Raw genomic sequence first — 18,566 nt, forward strand, 5'->3', positions numbered from 1 at the left:
TTTCCCCCTACTCTGAAGCACTGTAATTACCCCCCCTTCTCCCAAGCTCCTCTCTTCCCAGGCGCATCCTGCGCTCATTTAAAGCAAAACAACCAAAATTTAAATGTTGTTGTTTAGTTGTGTCCGCCTCTTCGTGACCCCAGAGCACGCCAGGCACTCCTGTCTTCCACTGCCTCCCGCAGTTTGGTCAAACTCATGTTTGTAGCTTCGAGAACACTGTCCAACCATCTCGTCCCCTTCTCCTTGTGCCCTCCATCTTTCCCAACATCAGGGTCTTTTCCAGGGAGTCTTCTCTTCTCATGAGGTGGCCAAAGTATTGGAGCCACCTCCAATAAAATTTAAATACCCACAGATTAAAAGCCATTTTAAAGCATTTTAGACATTTGGGGCAGTAAAACCAATAACGGAGACCTGAAAAGGAGACCCTAAGCACTGCCCCAACCCAAGAGTTTGTTTCAGCATTATTTTTTAATATGGAGGCTAGATTCTGCCCTCCGGGTCAGGTGGAAAAGGCCTCCCCGCAGTGGATAAGTCCTCCAGCATGAGTTCTGGGGCCATGAGTTCTGTGAACTAGACCCTCCATGGCCAGAAGAGAGCTACCACAGTGAAGCAGATCTGACTCGCCTGAGAAATAGCTGGATTAAGGCTGTGCAAAGGCATTGTGAGCCCACCCCCAGCCAGAGGAAGTCAGGGCATCCATGCCCATTGCTCCCTGGGTCCTGAACCAGGAGAAGAGCTCCACCTTTTGGTTTTCTGGACTTGCAAACAGGTCCACTCTTGGGAGGACAAAGTGATCCCCTATTTGCTGCAAAACCTGTTGGCGAAGGCTCCATTCCGCCTGGGAGGTCTGCTATGTGGTCTGCTGATAGGGATTATAGATTCCATCACATCTGAAAGTGGAGGGCCAGTCTGGCCGCTCTGAGCTCCAACCTGTTTATGGATTGGCTGGCTTCTTCCTTGGATCAGGACCCTTGGGCATACTGGTATTCTGTGTGGGCTCCCCACCCCAAGAGACTTGTGCCCATGGCTATTTGCACCTGTTAGGGTGCTGTTGGATGGTAGCCCAAGAAAGTATAAAGACAAGGGAAAGTTTCTAACAGTCCTTATTAATTTCAAACTTTATAGAGAGAAGCTGTAGAACCCAGCCTCTTGGATAATGGCATTGTCCCAAGTGAATCTCCACCCCCCCCCCCAATCTCTTCCACCTCCTCATTCGCCGCCATCAGCATCACCTGCTCTGCCACTAAGTGCTCTTTGTCTTCAAGCTCTTTGCTCTCCTACTTTTATGGCTCACTGGGTTCCCCAAGTTTGGGAAAGTGTTAAGGATAATAGTTTAATTTCCATAAACCTGCCCTTCTACATTCCTTGAATTTCATTGTCTGTCTGACCTCACTTTTTTCTTTCCACCCATGAACACATGTGCGTGTGTTTGTGTGTGTGTGTGTGTGTGTGTGTGTGTGTGTGTGTGTGTGTAGAGATAAATATAAGAAGCTTACATTCATGCTTCATGCATCTGACAAAGGACATTTCCAAACCATCTCTGTTTTGGGGTGGGATTCAGTCACACACAGGAAAATTCAGGTTTCGTAATTAAAGCTGCTTTGGAGTTCTTGCGCAACAAACACACTTCACCAAAGACTGGGCGCTCTGCAAGAAACAAAACGACCGGGCAGGGGGGTGGCACAGACCAACCAAACTATACAGTGGAATACATGAGAATAAATCTCTTGAAAGGGATCTTTGCTTTATTGAAATTTCATGAACCCATTACCAGCAAAAACCCATTTTGAACAACAACAAAAGTAGATTATTAGTAACTGGCCCAAAGGAATCCAAAGCAGCCATATTCACAAACTGAGGAAGTGTACGTGGGAATGATGCACTGAAGCAGGAAATCCAGATCCAGCTCTCTGTTCTGACCAATAAGCAGCATTGTGGGGAAAGTCCAGAATGCCAGATTCCAAGCTATCCAGATCAACAGTTCAAATTAAAAAAGCAAGGGTCTCCAAACAGCATGGCCCCTGTAGTAACGCCGCTCGCCCCCATGTGCTCCTCCATCACCTGTCTTTGCTCTCCGGCCAGACCAGGTTTCTTGAGCAGGTTGGCGAGGGTTTACTCTTCACGAACACAGGCCGAAATTACACCGGTAGGGCTGCCACCACTCCCTTTATTCAGGGGAACCCAGAGCCACAACCCAGGGAGAAGGGTGTGTCCCATTAACCTGGCAATTCCCCCCTTTCTACAAGCTGAATCCACAGACTTGCAGACAGAAATTCACACGGTAGAGCGTAACTAAGCGGAAGGCTAGGATTTAGCTATTCCCCCGGAAAAGGCACAAATACCAAACAGGTTCTCTTTTTTAAAAGTTTATTTAAAAAGAATAACTGAAGACAAGTTGAAAATCAACCGGCACTTCTTTTGAGTCATACAAACACAAAAATAAAAACGTTGCAAAGTTAACTAGCTTACATACTCACAATGAACACAGTTAGAATAGCAAGCGTCCTTTCAAGCAACTGCTTTCAGAAGATGTTGAGGATTTCCATTTCAAAGGACGAAACGACGGCTATCGATGTTACAGCCGGGCATCTTTGTGAGTTGCAGAGCAATGGCAGAGAGCGCAATTCACAAACAATTCCTTGATCCTTTTATTTACAATTCTGACTTAGCGTCGTAACTTTTAGCCAATCAAGAAGCTTAATTTGATCAGCTCACTCTTTTGCAGCTGGGTCAGGTTTTGGTTTGAACCCCAATCAAAGAATCTTCCTCCCACCTGTGGAAATTAACCAGATCCCCAATTCTCAGCAGTTTGAAAACAAATAACCTCCGGGAGGGGAAAAGAGGTTCACACCCCCAAACCCAGGTGTCAAGCCTTTCATTAATCAAGGGTTCCTTTCCTCCCATAAACCTCTCACTTCAAGGAGACAGAGAGTCTGGAGTTTAAAGATACACAACTCCCTTTCCCAGGGTCCTTGCGGCTGATACAATACCCACAAGGCCACATTCTTTTACTTGACCAAGGAATACTTCTTTAAACAATTATAACTTTACTACAGCCCCGAAGATGGAAAACAAACACTACCAAATTCTTTTCTGCACATCCAGAGACTTGACAGTCATCGTCACTTATCAGGAACACGGGGACCCTGAGTGGAAAACTCCATACATTTATATGGTTATCCGCCTGTGTGAATTTGCTTATGAATATTAAGGTCTCCACTCCCTCTGGAGCTCTTTCCAGATTCCATACATCTATAATTTCCCCCCGTGTGAGTTAGCTGATTTTTCCTAAGGTGTTCCTTTTCAATGAAGCTCTTTCAACATTCAATACGTTTAAATGGCTTCTTCCCAGTGTGAGTCTGTTGATGTTTTCTAAGTGATCCACTTCTACTGAAGCTCTTTCCACATTCAATACATTTATATGGTTTCTCCCCTGTGTGAGTTCGTTGATGTGTTCTAAGGTTTCCCCTTGCACTGAAGCTCTTTCCACAGTCAATACATTTAAATGGTTTCTTCCCTGTGTGAGTTCGTTGATGTTTTCTAAGTGTTCCACTTTCACTGAAGCTCTTTCCACATTCAATACATTTAAATGGTTTCTCCCCTGTGTGAGTTCGTTGGTGTGTTCTAAAGTGTTCAATTCTACTGAAGCACTTTCCACATTCAATACATTTAAATGGTTTCTCCCCCGTGTGAATTCGTTGGTGTGTTCTAAGGTTTCCCCTTTCACTGAAGCTCTTTCCACATTCAATACATTTAAATGGTTTCTCCCCCATGTGAGTTCGTTGGTGTGTTCTAAGGTTTCCCCTTTCACTGAAGCTCTTTCCACATTCAATACATTCAAATGGTTTCTCCCCCGTGTGAGTTCGTTGATGTCTTCTAAGTTTCCCACTTTCACTGAAGCTCTTTCCACATTCAATACATTTAAATGGTTTCTCGCCCGTGTGAGTTCGTTGATGTCTTCTAAGGTATCCCCTTTCACTGAAGCTCTTTCCACATTCAATACATTTAAATGGTTTCTCGCCCGTGTGAGTTCGTTGATGTCTTCTAAGGTATCCCCTTTCACTGAAGCTCTTTCCACAATCAATACATTTAAATGGTTTCTCCCCCGTGTGAGTTCGTTGGTGTATTCTAAGGTTTCCCCTTTCACTGAAGCTCTTTCCACATTCAATACATTTAAAGGGTTTCTCGCCTGTGTGAGTTCGTTGATGTATTCTAAGGTTTCCACGTTGAATGAAGCTCTTTCCACATTCAATACATTCAAATGATTTCTCCCCCGTGTGAGTCCGTTGATGCATTCTAAGTGATCCACTTCCACTGAAGCTCTTTCCACATTCAATACATTTAAATGGTTTCTCCGTGTGAGTTCGTTGATGTCTTCTAAGTGATCCACTTTGACTGAAGCTCTTTCCACATTCAATACATTTAAATGGTTTCTCCCCTGTGTGAATTTGTTGGTGTATCCTCAGTCTTCCCCTGTGACTAAAGTACATGCCACATTCCATGCATTTAAACTGTTTCTTTGTTCTTCCTAATGAATTCACAGGCTCCATAGAATACTGGTCGTCATCTTCCTCACCTGTTTGGGAGTAGAGATGAGAGAATTCTGTTAAGACTTTCAAGAAAGACAAGAAAGGGACTGAACACATTCCAAACCCAATGTCCACATTCTGTTATTTTAACACTTTCCCCATTCTCCACTGTCCTCTCTATGTTCCAATTTATAGCAATGCAGATGAGAAAATGGCAAGAGCAACACATGATAACTCCATTCACACTAAGTAATACAGCATCATTTTATAATGCAGATCTATGGTGAAATTGACTTATTAGACACATCTCTGTATTTTTCTGAGGAAATGATCTCAGGCTCTAGTAGTAGTTTCTCCAATGAGTAAGAAGTAAAACTTTAGTGTTACTATGCCACATGTAACTGTAAAAATATTGCAATATTTTAGAACATAAGAAGACCCTGTTGGATCTGGCAAAGGCCCACCTAGTCCAGCATCCTGTTCTCACAGAGGCCAACTGTTAAGATTCCTGCTCTGTGACTGCAGTCATGGGTTTTATGTCTATCACATGACGGTGTATGTTTTGACTCCACAGTGTGGGAAGTGACGAAGACAGGATGTTTGTGATACTGTGTTCCGTGAAGTGGGACTAGTGTCCTTTGTTCTTTCTATTTTGCTGTTTGATGCTAGAGAGAGAGGAAGCCATGTTGCAGTGCTCCGTGTGTGTTTATATGCAAACAAAGTAGAATAGCCAAAATGATGAGTTTCTGAGTTCTGTTATGCAAGCTGCAAACACTCTGCGGATCCCCAAGTGTGCTGATGTCTGTTGGCATCGGTCCCTGTGATGTTTGGGCAGAAGAAAGCTTTTAAAGCTCCCGAACGAACGACCAGGAGGGACAGAACATGCCAGTCGGACATGTGTCTCTGCCAGGGTCCTACTCGAGAGTAGTACAAGCTCCTGACACCAACTATGGGAAACCAGCAAGCAGGATTGGAGCATAAGAGCCTTCTCTGCCCTCCTGTGCTTTCCAGAAACTGGTATTAAGAAGCATTATTGCCTAGGACCGTGAGGGCAGAGCACAGGCATCAATTTAATCCTCTTTTTCAAGCTATCCAAGTTGTTGGCCACCACTGTCTCCTGTAGGATGGGAGTCCATAGATTAAAAAAGGAGAAATGCAACCAAGAACACTTTCGGACCACAACTCAATAATTCTTGAACTAAAAGGTCAGAAAAATACTCCAATTAGAGTATCGCTAACATTTTGGGCAATAGAATGAAAGGTGTTTTAGCAGAAATAATTCATCACAATCAGTCCAGTATGTCAGATGAAGGATAGCATAAGGAATATAATTGATATTATTGAATATTTGGAAGTAAGAAATGAGATAAAGCATCCTCAATGTTTATAGATGCTGAAAAGGCTTTTGATAACGTCTCATGGGTTTTCATAGAAAAAAATGAATTTTGGGAAGCATTTGGGAGAGGAATTGATGTCATTTATTCTGAGCAACAGGCCATGCTGATTGTTAATAAGGGTTAGATACAGAAAAGTGTAAGATAACGAAAGGGACAGGACAATTATGTTCCCTATCACCATTATTATTTAATTTGGTATTAGAGGCCCTGGAGAGATAAGAGCAAAGAAATTACATAGAGGAATAACAGAAGGAAATAAAACATATACCGTATTTTTCTTCCTATAGGACGCACTTTTCCCCCTCCAAAAATGAAGGAGAAATGGGTGTGCATCCTATAGGGCGAATGCAGGCTTTCGCTGAAGCCTGGAGAGCGAGAGGGGTCAGTGTGCACCGACCCTTCTCGCTCTCCAGGCTTCAGGAAGCTCTCCGCAAGCCTAGGGAGCCCGCGGCAACTCCCTCCGGGCTCCCCAGGCTTGTGGATAGCAGCCTGCATCCTGAAGCCTGGGGCGTGCTGAGCAGCACGCCCCAGGCTTCGGGCAGATATTCGCAAGCCTGGGGGGCCTGGCAGGAGCTCCCATCGGGCTCCCTAGGCTTGCGGATAGCAGCCTGTTCTGGGGTCGGGGGAAGCTCAGGCTTCCCCAGCCCCGTGCCTGGGGGGGAAAAATAATTTTTCCCCCTTTATTTTCCCCCCAAAAAAACTAGGTGCGCCCTATAGGGCGAAAAATATGGTAAATTAAAAGCTTTTGTAGTTGACCTTGTAATCTCAAAAATACTCTACCAAAGGTGTTAGAAAAGATACAGGACTTTGGGCAGGTCATAGGCTTTAAACTAAACAAGAATAAGACTTAAGTTTTTGGTAAAAAACCTGACGGAGTAAGTCAAAAAGGAATTACAACAGAAAACAGAGTTACGGTAGCTATACATAAAAAAGTCAAATACTTAGTTTGGTTGATAGCTAAGAATATTAATATTTGTAAACACAATTTTTAGAATGTGTGGAAAGAAAGAAAAAGAGTTTTAGATCTATGGGGAAGAATGAATTTATCATTTTGGGGAAGAATCTCAGTAATAAAAAATAATGTATTGCCAAAAATGTCATTTTTATTCCAATCAGTCATGGCGATAGGCAACACAGGATGCGTTGAAAAATGGCAAAAAGACATATCTAGGTTTATCTGGCAAGGGAAGAAACCAAGGATAAAATATATATTATTTACAGTTGTAAGAGAGAGAGGAGAGAGAGCCAATGCGGTTTAGTGGTTAAGAGCGGTAGACTCGTAATCTGGGGAACCGGGTTCGCATCTCCGCTCCTCCACATGCAGCTGCTGGGGTACCTTGGGCTACTCACACTTCTCTGACGTCTCTCAGTCTCTCAGCCCCACTCACCTCACAGAGTGTTTGTTGTGGGGGAGGAAGGGAAAGGAGAATGTTAGCCGCTTTGAGACTCCTGAAGGTAGTGATAAAGTGGGATATCAAATCCAAACTCTTCTCTTCTTCTTTCACCCTGCTGGATTTGAAACTTTAGTATGAAGCATCCTGTATCTGCTAGAACCGGGAATTGATTACATTGGAAAACACAGGTATTTTAGATCTGGGAGGACATTTTAAAATACCTCTAGGAGGTATTTTAGATCTGGGAGGTGCATAGAGCTTTTCAGAATCATATACAGTGGTACCTCGGGTTACAGAAGCTTCAGGTTACAGACTCCACTAACCCAGAAATAGTAGCTTGGGTTAAGAACTTTGCTTCAGGATAAGAACAGAAATTGTGCTCCGGAGGCATAGCAGCAGCCGGAGCCCCATTAGCTAAAGTGGTGCTTCAGGTTAATAACAGTTTCAGATTAAGAACAGACCTCCAGAACGAATCAAGTTCTTAACCTGAGGTACCACTATAGTAAGAAAATCAATTTTTAGGGTATGGGAGAAGTATAACAATTTGCTTGAGCAAATAAAAAATTGCTGGTGGCTTTCCCCCTTGAAGCAATATCTCTGAAAAAACGGAATATGAGAAGTAATTGGCCAATTTACAGAGAGCTGTTAACTGAAGATGAAAACCAACTAAAATTAAAAGATTTTGAAGAGATAAGGGAAGCTGTAACTGACTGGTTACAGTACCATCAACTAAACAATATCTTTAAGACAGACAAAAAGAAAGGTTTTAGTTATGAGATATCACAATTTCAAAAAGAACTCTTAGGAAGTAACAACAAAAATCTGTCTAAAATGTATAACTTGCTCCTAGAATGGTTAACAAAGGATGAACAAGTCAAATCAGTTATGATTAAATGGGCAAAGGACTAAGGACATAATATACAAATGGCAGATTGCGAGAGGCTTTGGAAAACAGATCTGGACTTTACAGCTTGTTGTACATTGAAATAAAACTATATGAAAATGATGTATCAGTGGTATTTGACTCCTAGCAAGTTATTTAAAATGTATAGAACAAATTCAAATACCTGCTGGAAATGTAAAGAGACATGGGTACCTTTTACTGTATGTGCAAATGATTCTTCAACATCAACTTTGATGGCCTGGCCATGTTGTGCGGATGCCTGATTATAATCTTCCAAAGCAACTACTCTACCCCAAACTTAAAAAGGGGAAACGTAATGCTGGTGGTCAACAAAAGTGGTTTAAAGACTGTCTCAAGACAAATATTAAAAATGTAGTATAAATACCAACAACTGGGAAACGCTTGCCTGCGAGCGCTCCAATTGGAGAACGTGTCATGGGCTTTGAGGACACTCAAACTCGGGTTGCAAGGGAGAAACATGCTAAGAGGAAGGCACGCTTGGCAAATCCACACTGTGATCAACTCCCACCCGGAAACAAATGTCCCCTCTGTGGAAGGTCGTGTGGATCCAGAATTGGCCTCCACAGTCACTTACGGACTCATTGTTAAAACCGCGTTTGTGGAAGATAATCTTACTCAGCTATGAGTGATTGCCAAAGAGAGGAAGAGAAAAGAAAAGAAAAGAGATGTGGTGGTCATGTAAGATAACAAAATTATTTTGGGAAATGGTATATAATGAATTGAAAAAATGTTTAAAACAACTTTTGTTAAGAAACTAGAAGCCTTATATTAGGAATTACAGGTACAGAGATCCCAAAAGACCAGGAAAGACTATGTATGCGACAACAGCTGCACGGATGTTATTATCCCAAAAATGGAAATATGCAACAATCTTGGTTAGGGAAGAATGGCAAGTCAAACTGCTAGACTCTGCCGAAATGACAAAATTTACCACGAGACTCTGCAGTCAAGAAGATAAGGAATTTAAAAAAGAATGGGGGAAATTTATAATTTTGCCTAAGAGATTACTGCAAGCAAATCAAAACGTTAGCTGGACTTTAAGAATCACTTGTAAAGTAAAGACGTTTATGGACAATTTAGGTAAATGAAAACTGTGGGAAATGTATCAATATTTAGTTGGCCTATATATAGAGATTTGTTAAAGGATCAAGAAGGAAAATGGAAATTAAAAGATTAGGAGGAAATAAAAGATCATTTTCAGAGTTGGTTACACTACAGACAATTACAAGAGATGTACAAGGAAGACAACAAGAAGGGATTTAGTTATACAACTTCTAGATTTCAAAGGGAAGTTATAGAAGAAGTGAAGTTGCTGAACAAAGCATATAGTATCTTGCTAGAATGGGAAATAAAAGATGAGGAGGTCAAATCAAATGGGCACAAGATATAGGACACAATATACAATTTGAGCACTGGGAAAAAGCGTGGAAAATATTTTTAAAATTTACAGACTGTTCTCTTTTGAAAGAAAACTATATGAAAATGATGTATAGATGGTATATAACACCAGTACAGATAACAAAAATGTATAAAACCTGGTTAAACACATGTTGGAAATGTAAAGAAAAAGAAGGGACTTTTTATCATATGTGGTGGGAATGTAGAGAAGTAAAAAAAAAAAATAACGGGAAATGATATATAATGAATGGAAAAAAAATGTTTAAATTAACATGTTAAAAAAACCAGAAGCATTTTTGTTAGGGATTGTAGGGCAAGACCTGCCAAAAAAAATAAAGAACTTATTTATGTATGCTACAAAACGGCAAGAGTCTTGTTAGCACAAGGATGGAAGAATGAGGAAATCCCAACAAAAGAACAATGGCAAGAAAAATTGATGAGCTATGCGGCATTTGTAGCGTTCACACGCCGAAATTCTACAACCCGAACCTAATGTAAGTAGAGATATTATGGCCTAAGCTTTTGTGGGCTGCAGTCTGACAAAGTGGACTCTTGTCCAGGAAAGCTGGTGCCACTATAAACTTATGAGTCTCTTTGTTGGCTTTGTGTACCAAAGTTGTACCACAGTTTCTCCATGTAAGCTTATGGGTGGATAAAATTGCAGGGGTGCTCTAAATTATTATCCCTCCCACTCCCTCACTCACTCACTTTCACACACAACCCCAGTCTGTAAGATTGGCAAGTTTACACAATTTGCTTATAATACTAGCCACCTTTGGTCTTCCTCTGCCCAATCCCATGTATAGAGCCTCCAGCCACAGGAATTGTGTATCATGATAATTGGTCCTTTGTCCCTAAACAAATCAAACTGGGGAGGTGCATGCATTTATTGTGTTTGGATGCTGGTGGAATGTACCACTCTGATCCTGTCTATAAAAAATAAAAGTAATAGAAACAATTTAAATATATGAAGTATAAATAATTGTACCTGGAGTACTGTGTCCAGTTCTGGGCACCACAGTTCAAGAAGGACACTGACAAACTGGAACGTGTCCAGAGGAGGGCAACCAAAATGGTCAAAGGCCTGGAAACGATGCCTTATGAGGGATGGCTAAGGGAGCTGGGCATGTTTAGCCTGGAGAAGAGGAGGTTAAGGGGTGATATGATAGCCATGTTCAAATATATAAAAGGATGTCACATAGAGGAGGGAGAAAGGTTGTTTTCTGCTGCTCCAGAGAAGCAGACACGGAGCAATGGATCCAAACTACAAGAAAGAAGATTCCACCTAAACATTAGGAAGAACTTCCTGACAGTAAGAGCTGTTCAACAGTGGAATTTGCTGCCAAGGAGTGTGGTGGAGTCTCCTTCTTTGGAGGTCTTTAAGCAGAGGCTTGACAACCATGTCAGGAGTGCTCTGATGGTGTTTCCTGCTTGGCAGGGGGTTGGACTCGATGGCCCTTGTGGTCTCTTCCAACTCTATGATTCTATGATAATTACAGGAAAGCATTTCCATAGCCCTCTTCACCCATTTTTCTGGATTGGTGTGCAACATCATTATCATCAGTTAATCCCGCAGTGGAAATAAAATGAGAGATTTAAAAGCCTGGAGGAAGAAAATCTGCTCCCACTACTTTATGAAAGTGATTCCAAAAACAAAGAGCTGCTTTGGAGAAGGCCTCACCCCTTCCTTCTTCCTGTCAGGAACTTCCTTCCATTTGTCTCCTCTCCATCTTTTCCTCTTTCTCCCTCCACCATCCATCTATCCCTGTCCCCATCTCCTCTCCTCTGGAACTCACCAGATTTCTGCAAGGGTCCTGGGAGGGAATGCTCAGAGGTTGTGGGGAGGGATGCGGGAGACAGCCTGACCAGGTCAACCGTCCATCTTCCTCCTTCCATCCTGGCCAGGGTTGCAGGTTCAGTCTCAGCTAGGTTTGCAGCTTCAGCTTCCTGAGGAGCCCAGAAGCCAGAGCAAGTTGAAGCTTCCTGGGAGGGAGGGAAGAAGAAAAGGGAGTTTCAGAGCCCCTGCAGGGATTCTCCTGCCCATGGGGCTTCCGGTTCTGGTCTGCCTTAATGGAGGCAACTCCTACAACAGCGGGAGATAATTATCGAAGAAAAAACAAGTATGATTGAGGGTAATCACCATTGCAAATCCCCCCCAGGGATGGGGAAACAGGCTTCACTCACAGATTGTCTTGGTACCTGGCTCTTGCTCTGGAATGGAATGCGAGAGGCAGGGAGGCACTGAGTACAAAAGCACTTTGCCTGCCAATAACTCTCCTAAGCTGCCATGAAGAAGCAGAGGTATTTCTGTTCATTAGATTTTAATTTGGACTAATCTACAGAGGCGTGCTGGGAAAGGTGAGATCATGAACTACATAATCGAAAAGTTGCAAGCTCGTTAAGGTTTTAACTTGGAAAAACAACATCATTCCATGTAAAAGTCGGAGTGGGGTGGAAGCCTTTGGCTTCTTTATACTAAGTTTGATTTTTTATATTTATGATTCGGCAACTCTCCCCTGAAATACTTGTTAAAATCATGGATGTATTGGCGATGACAGTGAAAAATGGATTGCAGATGTGGAATATAACATCAAATGGAACTGTGTGTGTAAAGAAAAAAAGGGGGGAGGGAGAGAAACTATATTTTCCAAAGGTTTATGAGAGACACCATTCCCTACTTTTTATCCTCAGGCTGAACTGAATAATGCTAAAGACTTCAAATTTAGTTTAATTGGATCTAACTTCTTATTGGCTGAATGGAGAAATAACAGTGGGCTGGAAGCTTGCCAAAGAAGGTTCATTACTAGCTAGCTAGCTAGCTTTCCTCTCCTCACCAGGCTGAGAGGAAATGGTGTATACTTATTTTGATAGTATGATTTCTGCAGCTGCTGCTTAAGGTGCAAAATAATGAAGTTTGGAATGGTGCAATGGAGAACTTATGAAACAGCTGTGGAATACTAGCTCCACCCAAGACATGATGTAGAACAGCGACAACTAACAAAAGATAGACATAATACAGTACAAGGACAGGAAGAAACATTATGGACACAATAATAGCCACACACAAGAACAAAGAGAGTTTGAATGCTTCACCCCTAGGACTGTAAATTATTTGATGTGTTAACGTGAATAGAAGTCGTTAAAATTGCAGATGTGGTATAAGGGTTTGTTATTCTGACTTGTGTGTAATTGGAATTAGTAAGATTTTGGAATGAAGATAAAGTAAATTATCCAGCCATCAATTCACGTGGGGAGCAACAAAATTGTATCATTTGGCGTCTGAACAATTGGCATTATTAATTGTATTATAATTTGGTGTTGTGTCAATGAGGCTTTTATTGGATTAGTGTAATTGAAAATCTGTGTGTGTGCATATATATATATATATATATATATATATATATATATATATATATGCAGGTTTTGGTGTCCTCGGGTATCTTCCCGTGTAAAAGTTGGGGTGTCTAGCCGACGTTTCGACGAGGTCTCACTCGTCATCTTCAGGCTGGTGCTTTCGGCTTCTTGTTACTGGAACAGAGCAGGATCTCAGTGTTTGAGTTCCTATAAATACTGTTGAGGAGGTGTGGCCTCCTATGTTCTGGGCAGAGAGGAAGTTCCCAGGCTAGTGTGCCTTTTCTTCTTTTGTTCCTTAATTGCTTGAGGGATATCTTGAGTGATTTCTTGAGTGATATCCTGAGTACCACTTAGGTGGGTCATTAGGTGTGGATTAGTTGCTAAAGCCTTTGTGTCTTGACCTCTTGAACTTTGTGAAGAGTTTTTCTGAGAAGATGGGTGTACTACATTTAGTTGTGCTCTGGCTTGGCTTCGTGTATAGGGGCGAGCTGTGGTTTTGTGGCCTGTGTCAGCCAGATCTGTGTAGGGATTGCAGGGGGGTGCAGCATCCGGAGGTGCCACCATGGTTTGGCTACTGGATGGTGTCTGTAATTTATCTGTGGAGAGGGTCTGGGTTTGGGTCTGGTGTGGTTGATTGGTGATGGCGTTCTGTGTGCCTCTGGATCTGGTGTCAGTTTTTGTGGGGAGGGCTAATTTCCAGATGTCTGGCAAGCGGGATGTGTCGTCACGCTTGTTCATGTTGTGAGGGTGTTTCTCTATCTCGATGGCTTCCATGATTATTCTCTTGTGGTGATGTTCCATGTTAGAGAGCAATTTGGAATCTGCAAAATTAATTTCGTGTCCTGTTTCTTTCATGTGTTGGAAGATTTTTTTTTTTTAAGCACCATAATTGCACGGGGGGTGGAAGACGATTGGCTCTGTCCAGTAATACCTGTATACAGCTGTTATAATAAAAATACTGCTCCCTTTACCTTAAGGTAAAGGGAAAGGGACCCCTGACCGTTAGATCCAGTTGTGACCAACTGGAGTTGCGGCGCTCATCTTGCTTTATTGGCCGAGGGAGCTGGCGTACAGCTTCTGGGTCATGTGGCCAGCATGACTAAGCCGCTTCTGGTGAACCAGAGCAGCGCACGGAAACGCTGATTACCTTCCTGCCAGAGCGGTACCTATTTATCTACTTGCGCTGGCGTGCTTTCGAACTGCTAGGTTGTCAGAAGCAGGGACCGAGCAACGGGAGCTCACCCCATCGTGGGGATTTGAACTGCCGACCTTCTTTTTTTGAAAATAATATTTATTACTTTTCCAATAATTTAAACACAACACTACAAAAAAAAAGAACAATACAATACAATACAAAAACACTACATAACACTGACACATTAAACTAACATAACCAAACAAAAACAGTTTAAAACACATCAAACAATTTCAGTATCTTATCTTTCATTCACTTATTTCAACGACCTCCTCATACCTCCCTTTTTGTATTCCACTTCTGTTAATTGTTTCAGCAATTCCTTTCCATCTTCCTCTGTTTTCTATCCTATAATTATCTTAACACATTCTAACCTTATTTTTTCCTTTAATATTCTATTAATCTATTTATACTTAATTCCTTATAACATTTCTACTAAAGCCATATAACTTCATTCCAACATTCTTCTAACATTCATTAATTTTACAGTATTTCTGTAAATAGTCTTTAAACTTTTTCCAGTCTTCTTCCACCGAATCTTCTCCCTGGTCTCGGATTCTGCCAGTCATTTCCGCCAATTCCATATAGTCCATCAACTTCATCTGCCATTCTGAACTGCCGACCTTCTGATCGGCAAGTCCTAGGCTCTGTGGTTTAACCCATTGCACCACCCGCGTCCCCTTTCCCTTATGGGGTATCTAAAAGCCCATATAGAGTCCTTAAGTACAGTGGTGCCTCACAAGACGAACGCATCGCAAGACGAAAAACTTGCTAGACGAAAGAGTTTTCCGTTTTTTGAGTCGTTCCGCAAGACAAATTTCCCTATGGGCTTGCTTCGCAAGACGAAACGTCTTGCGAGTTCTTGCGAGTTTGTTTCCTTTTTCTTAAAGCCGCTAAGCCGTTAATAGCCGCTAAGCCGCTAAGCCGTTAATAGCTGCTAAGCCTCTAATAGCTGCTAATAGCCGTGCTTCGCAAGACGAAAAAACCGCAAGACGAAGAGACTCGCAGAACGGATTAATTTCGTCTTGCGAGGCACCACTGTAGGTTCTCTATCAGTAGGAGAAAATAACAGAGGCTGTTATGAGAATTATAAGGTCTTAGATATAAAATAAATGCTCGTAAATGTACCAGGCAAACACATACATAAATATATATAACAGACATTTAATTCCAGCAAGCTGGTCTATGACCGTAATAATAAATTATTATTATTATTATTCTTAAAAACAGAGGCCAACCAGAGAATATTGAGAAGCAAAGCAGCTAGTAAGCATGATCTTTATTTAACTGTTGCAACAGGGTCCCCCACTCCCCACATGAAGGGAGGGAGGAGAGGAACCTAGAACAATGGTGTGCAAGCTGTTATGTAGACATTTGAAAATTGCCTCCTCTGTAGCTCAAGACCACCCCCCAAAACATCATACATACATCACAGAAGGGGTGGTCTACAGCAGAAAACCTGTCTGCCAAGATATCTGATAATGGTCACTGATTGCTTTTACCTGGGCATCCTGGCCATTTTTTGTGACGGTTAATACTTTAGTTCCTGAATCCAGGTCACAGGCTCACCCTGTTCATACACAGATACACTCTTAAGACAGGATTTGTGAGCAAAGAGACAATGGGGAGGCTTTCCCATTTCCTTCCTCCTTGCAGAGAAACATTTGAAGTCAATTTGGAAGAGACAAAATGGTTTCAGGATTGTTCTCCTGTACTATTTCAGACACTTCATTTATGTACTTATGTATGTGTTTGCCTTGTAAATTTATGAACATATGAGATATATATATCTATATATCTATATATATATGACCTTAGAATTCCTATAACACAACCATGTACACAAGAACTCTGTAGCAATGATCCCACTAGCACATGGGGTCTCCCAGGGATCTTCCCCAGAGGGAGTCAATTGCTCTGTAAAAAAAGGAATCTGTCACCAAGATCAGGTAAAACCACAAGTTGTTTTCAAAACACGGCTGCACAGCCAACTTCCCAGCTCTTGCTATAAAGAGGGAGGGCCCTGCTCTGTTTACAGCATAGATACTTTATACCCTAAGCCTGTCCGAATTTCCCTCCTCCAAATTGTCCCCGCCATTTCTGGACCTAGATCCTTGGACTCCAGCTCCCATGAGCCCCAGCCAGCGTGGCCAACGGCTAAAGAAGACGTGAGTTGCAATTTGACATCATCTGGAGGGGCCACAGGTTACCCAACAGGTCCGTTTTCAGCGCCTTCACCTTCTCCTGGCGCAGCTGCCCTTGGAACTCCTCGTACTGGATGTGCTTCGTCCTGTAGTGCCTCTGCAGGTTGGCCTTCTTCAGGATGGAGAGGGCCTCACCACAAATGAGGCACACGGGCATGCCTTTCAGCTCCACAAAGAAATAGTCATGTGTCCATTTCTTATTGAAAATGCGGCACTCCAAATCTATCTTCCTCTTCTTGTGCGACGGCATTGCAACCAAATGATCTAACAACAAAGAAACAGGTGGAGCGGTTAACTGGATTTCTTCCAGGGTGAAGGGAGTGATAATATAATTATTATCAAGACCGATCAAAAGAAAATACTGGAAACGAAGGCTCCACAACCACCATCTTGTGCTTCGGTCCCCTTCAGCCTTATTAATGGGAGAGGAAGCCCTGCCTTCCATGGTAGGATTAAAAACTCAGATATCTATCAGTTAATTGCTAAATGTCTCCTTAAACCTAGGCTATGGTCGCCACAATGGAATGTTGAAGTGCCGTTTCTTATTTTTGGCAATAAATATCATTATCATTATTTATTTCATTTCTATACCGCTTTATATTTTAAAGAAAAAGCCTCAAAGCGCTTCACAACACATCAAATAAAACAAACAAACAAACAAACAAAACCAATTCAAGCTTCAAGGAAAATATTTCAGATCCTTCTTCTCCCCCTCTCCTTGTGTGGGTTCTCCCGTGTGTCAGGAGAGAGGGGCTACCTGTCTGAAGCTCTAACTGCAGTCAGGGCAATGGGAAGGTTTCTCTCACCTGTGTGGATTCTGACCCCCAAGCTCTTCCTGCACTCAGAGCACCTGGATGGCTTCTTCCCCATGTGGATCCTTTTGTGTGAAGTGAGCAACGATTTCCAGCCAAAGCTCTTCCTGCCCTCGGAGCACCAGTGCAGCTTCTCTCCTGGGAAAGCCCCCTTACACACAGTGAGCTCCTCAAGGCTTTCCCACACAGGCTGCAGTGATTGGGGTCAGGGCCATAGTTAGGGGACAGCGAGGAAAGCACCCACTAGGGGCACAGGTGAGGAGGGCCCCCCAAAAGCAGCTAAAAAATATGTCAGTAATATGTCTATAAATAAAAATTTCGATGATCCCCTGATAAGAAAAAGTTTTAAATAGAGGGTATTTATATGTTACCCGGGGGCCCTGCAACACAGCCACTCGGAACAGAAAAGGGATTGGGGTGTGGAGGGGGGTGTCGCCCAGAAGAGAAGCGGCTCTGGCCCAGCAGAAGCCCCCCCTCCCCTCCCTCTCGGCAGCCTGACCAAGAGGGCAAGTTGAGGTTGAGGGCAGTGCGCAACGTGAGGGAAGGCAAGAGGGTGCATGGGTCTCTCTCTGTGTGTGAGTGGGTATCCAAGTGGAGGGATGGTGGAGGGAGCCAGCCCAGCACCAGGCTTCAGAGGTTCCTTTCGTTAGTGGAATGAGAGGGTTGCTGCCTCTGCCGCTGCTGCCGCCATCACAACACATGAAGGCAGCAAAGGCAGCAGCTGGCAATTTATTGTATATAGGCTCTACCACTCGAGCTGTGGGGGTTCGGATTGGTGAACACCGATCATGTATTAATAATGCTAATTTGGAGGCACCTCTGGTAGAACATTTTGTTTCTCATAATCATTCAGATACAGATCTATTATTTACAGTTTTATGGGTGAATCAGAAGGCAATTAGCATCAGAAAAGATTATGAGCGACAGATACGGCAGCAAGAAACACGGTTTCTTTTCATGTTTCAAACCATTTATCCAGGGGGTCTCAACTCTGAGTTATACTTCAGTTCTTTCAAATTTCATTTTACTGGTCAACAACAATTTTGTTGTCTGTGTTTTTTCAGTTGATTTAGGACGAATCTGATGCACTGAATCGAAAAATCACATTGGTTTTGCTCAATCAGGTCACGTTTTTGAGCTATGGCCACATGTCTTTTTTTACGTTTTTGTTCACATGTACGCTTGTGTGGGGGACGCGGGTGGCGCTGTGGGTAAAAGCCTCAGCGCCTAGGGCTTGCCGATCGAAAGGTCAGCGGTTCAAATCCCCGCGGCGGGGTGCGCTCCCGCTGTTCGGTCCCAGCGCCTGCCAACCTAGCAGTTCGAAAGCACCCCCGGGTGCAAGTAGATAAATAGGGACC

General features: G+C 42.8%; 1 pseudogene across 1 annotated transcript; it reads right to left on the bottom strand.

The window, feature by feature from the left end:
- Nucleotides 1–1,723: 1,723 nt before the first annotated feature.
- LOC114592160 (uncharacterized) lies at nucleotides 1,724–12,990 on the bottom strand (annotated as a pseudogene). Its single transcript, XR_013391265.1, has 2 exons — nucleotides 11,440–12,990; nucleotides 1,724–4,576 (listed from the first exon to the last, which is right to left on the bottom strand). The product of XR_013391265.1 is annotated as an uncharacterized LOC114592160 (transcript).
- Between the last annotated feature and the right edge of the window lie 5,576 nt (nucleotides 12,991–18,566).

The sequence above is a fragment of the Podarcis muralis genome, chromosome 2 (genome assembly GCF_964188315.1).
Source record: "Podarcis muralis chromosome 2, rPodMur119.hap1.1, whole genome shotgun sequence".
In the NCBI taxonomy this organism is placed as follows: Eukaryota; Metazoa; Chordata; class Lepidosauria; order Squamata; family Lacertidae; genus Podarcis; species Podarcis muralis.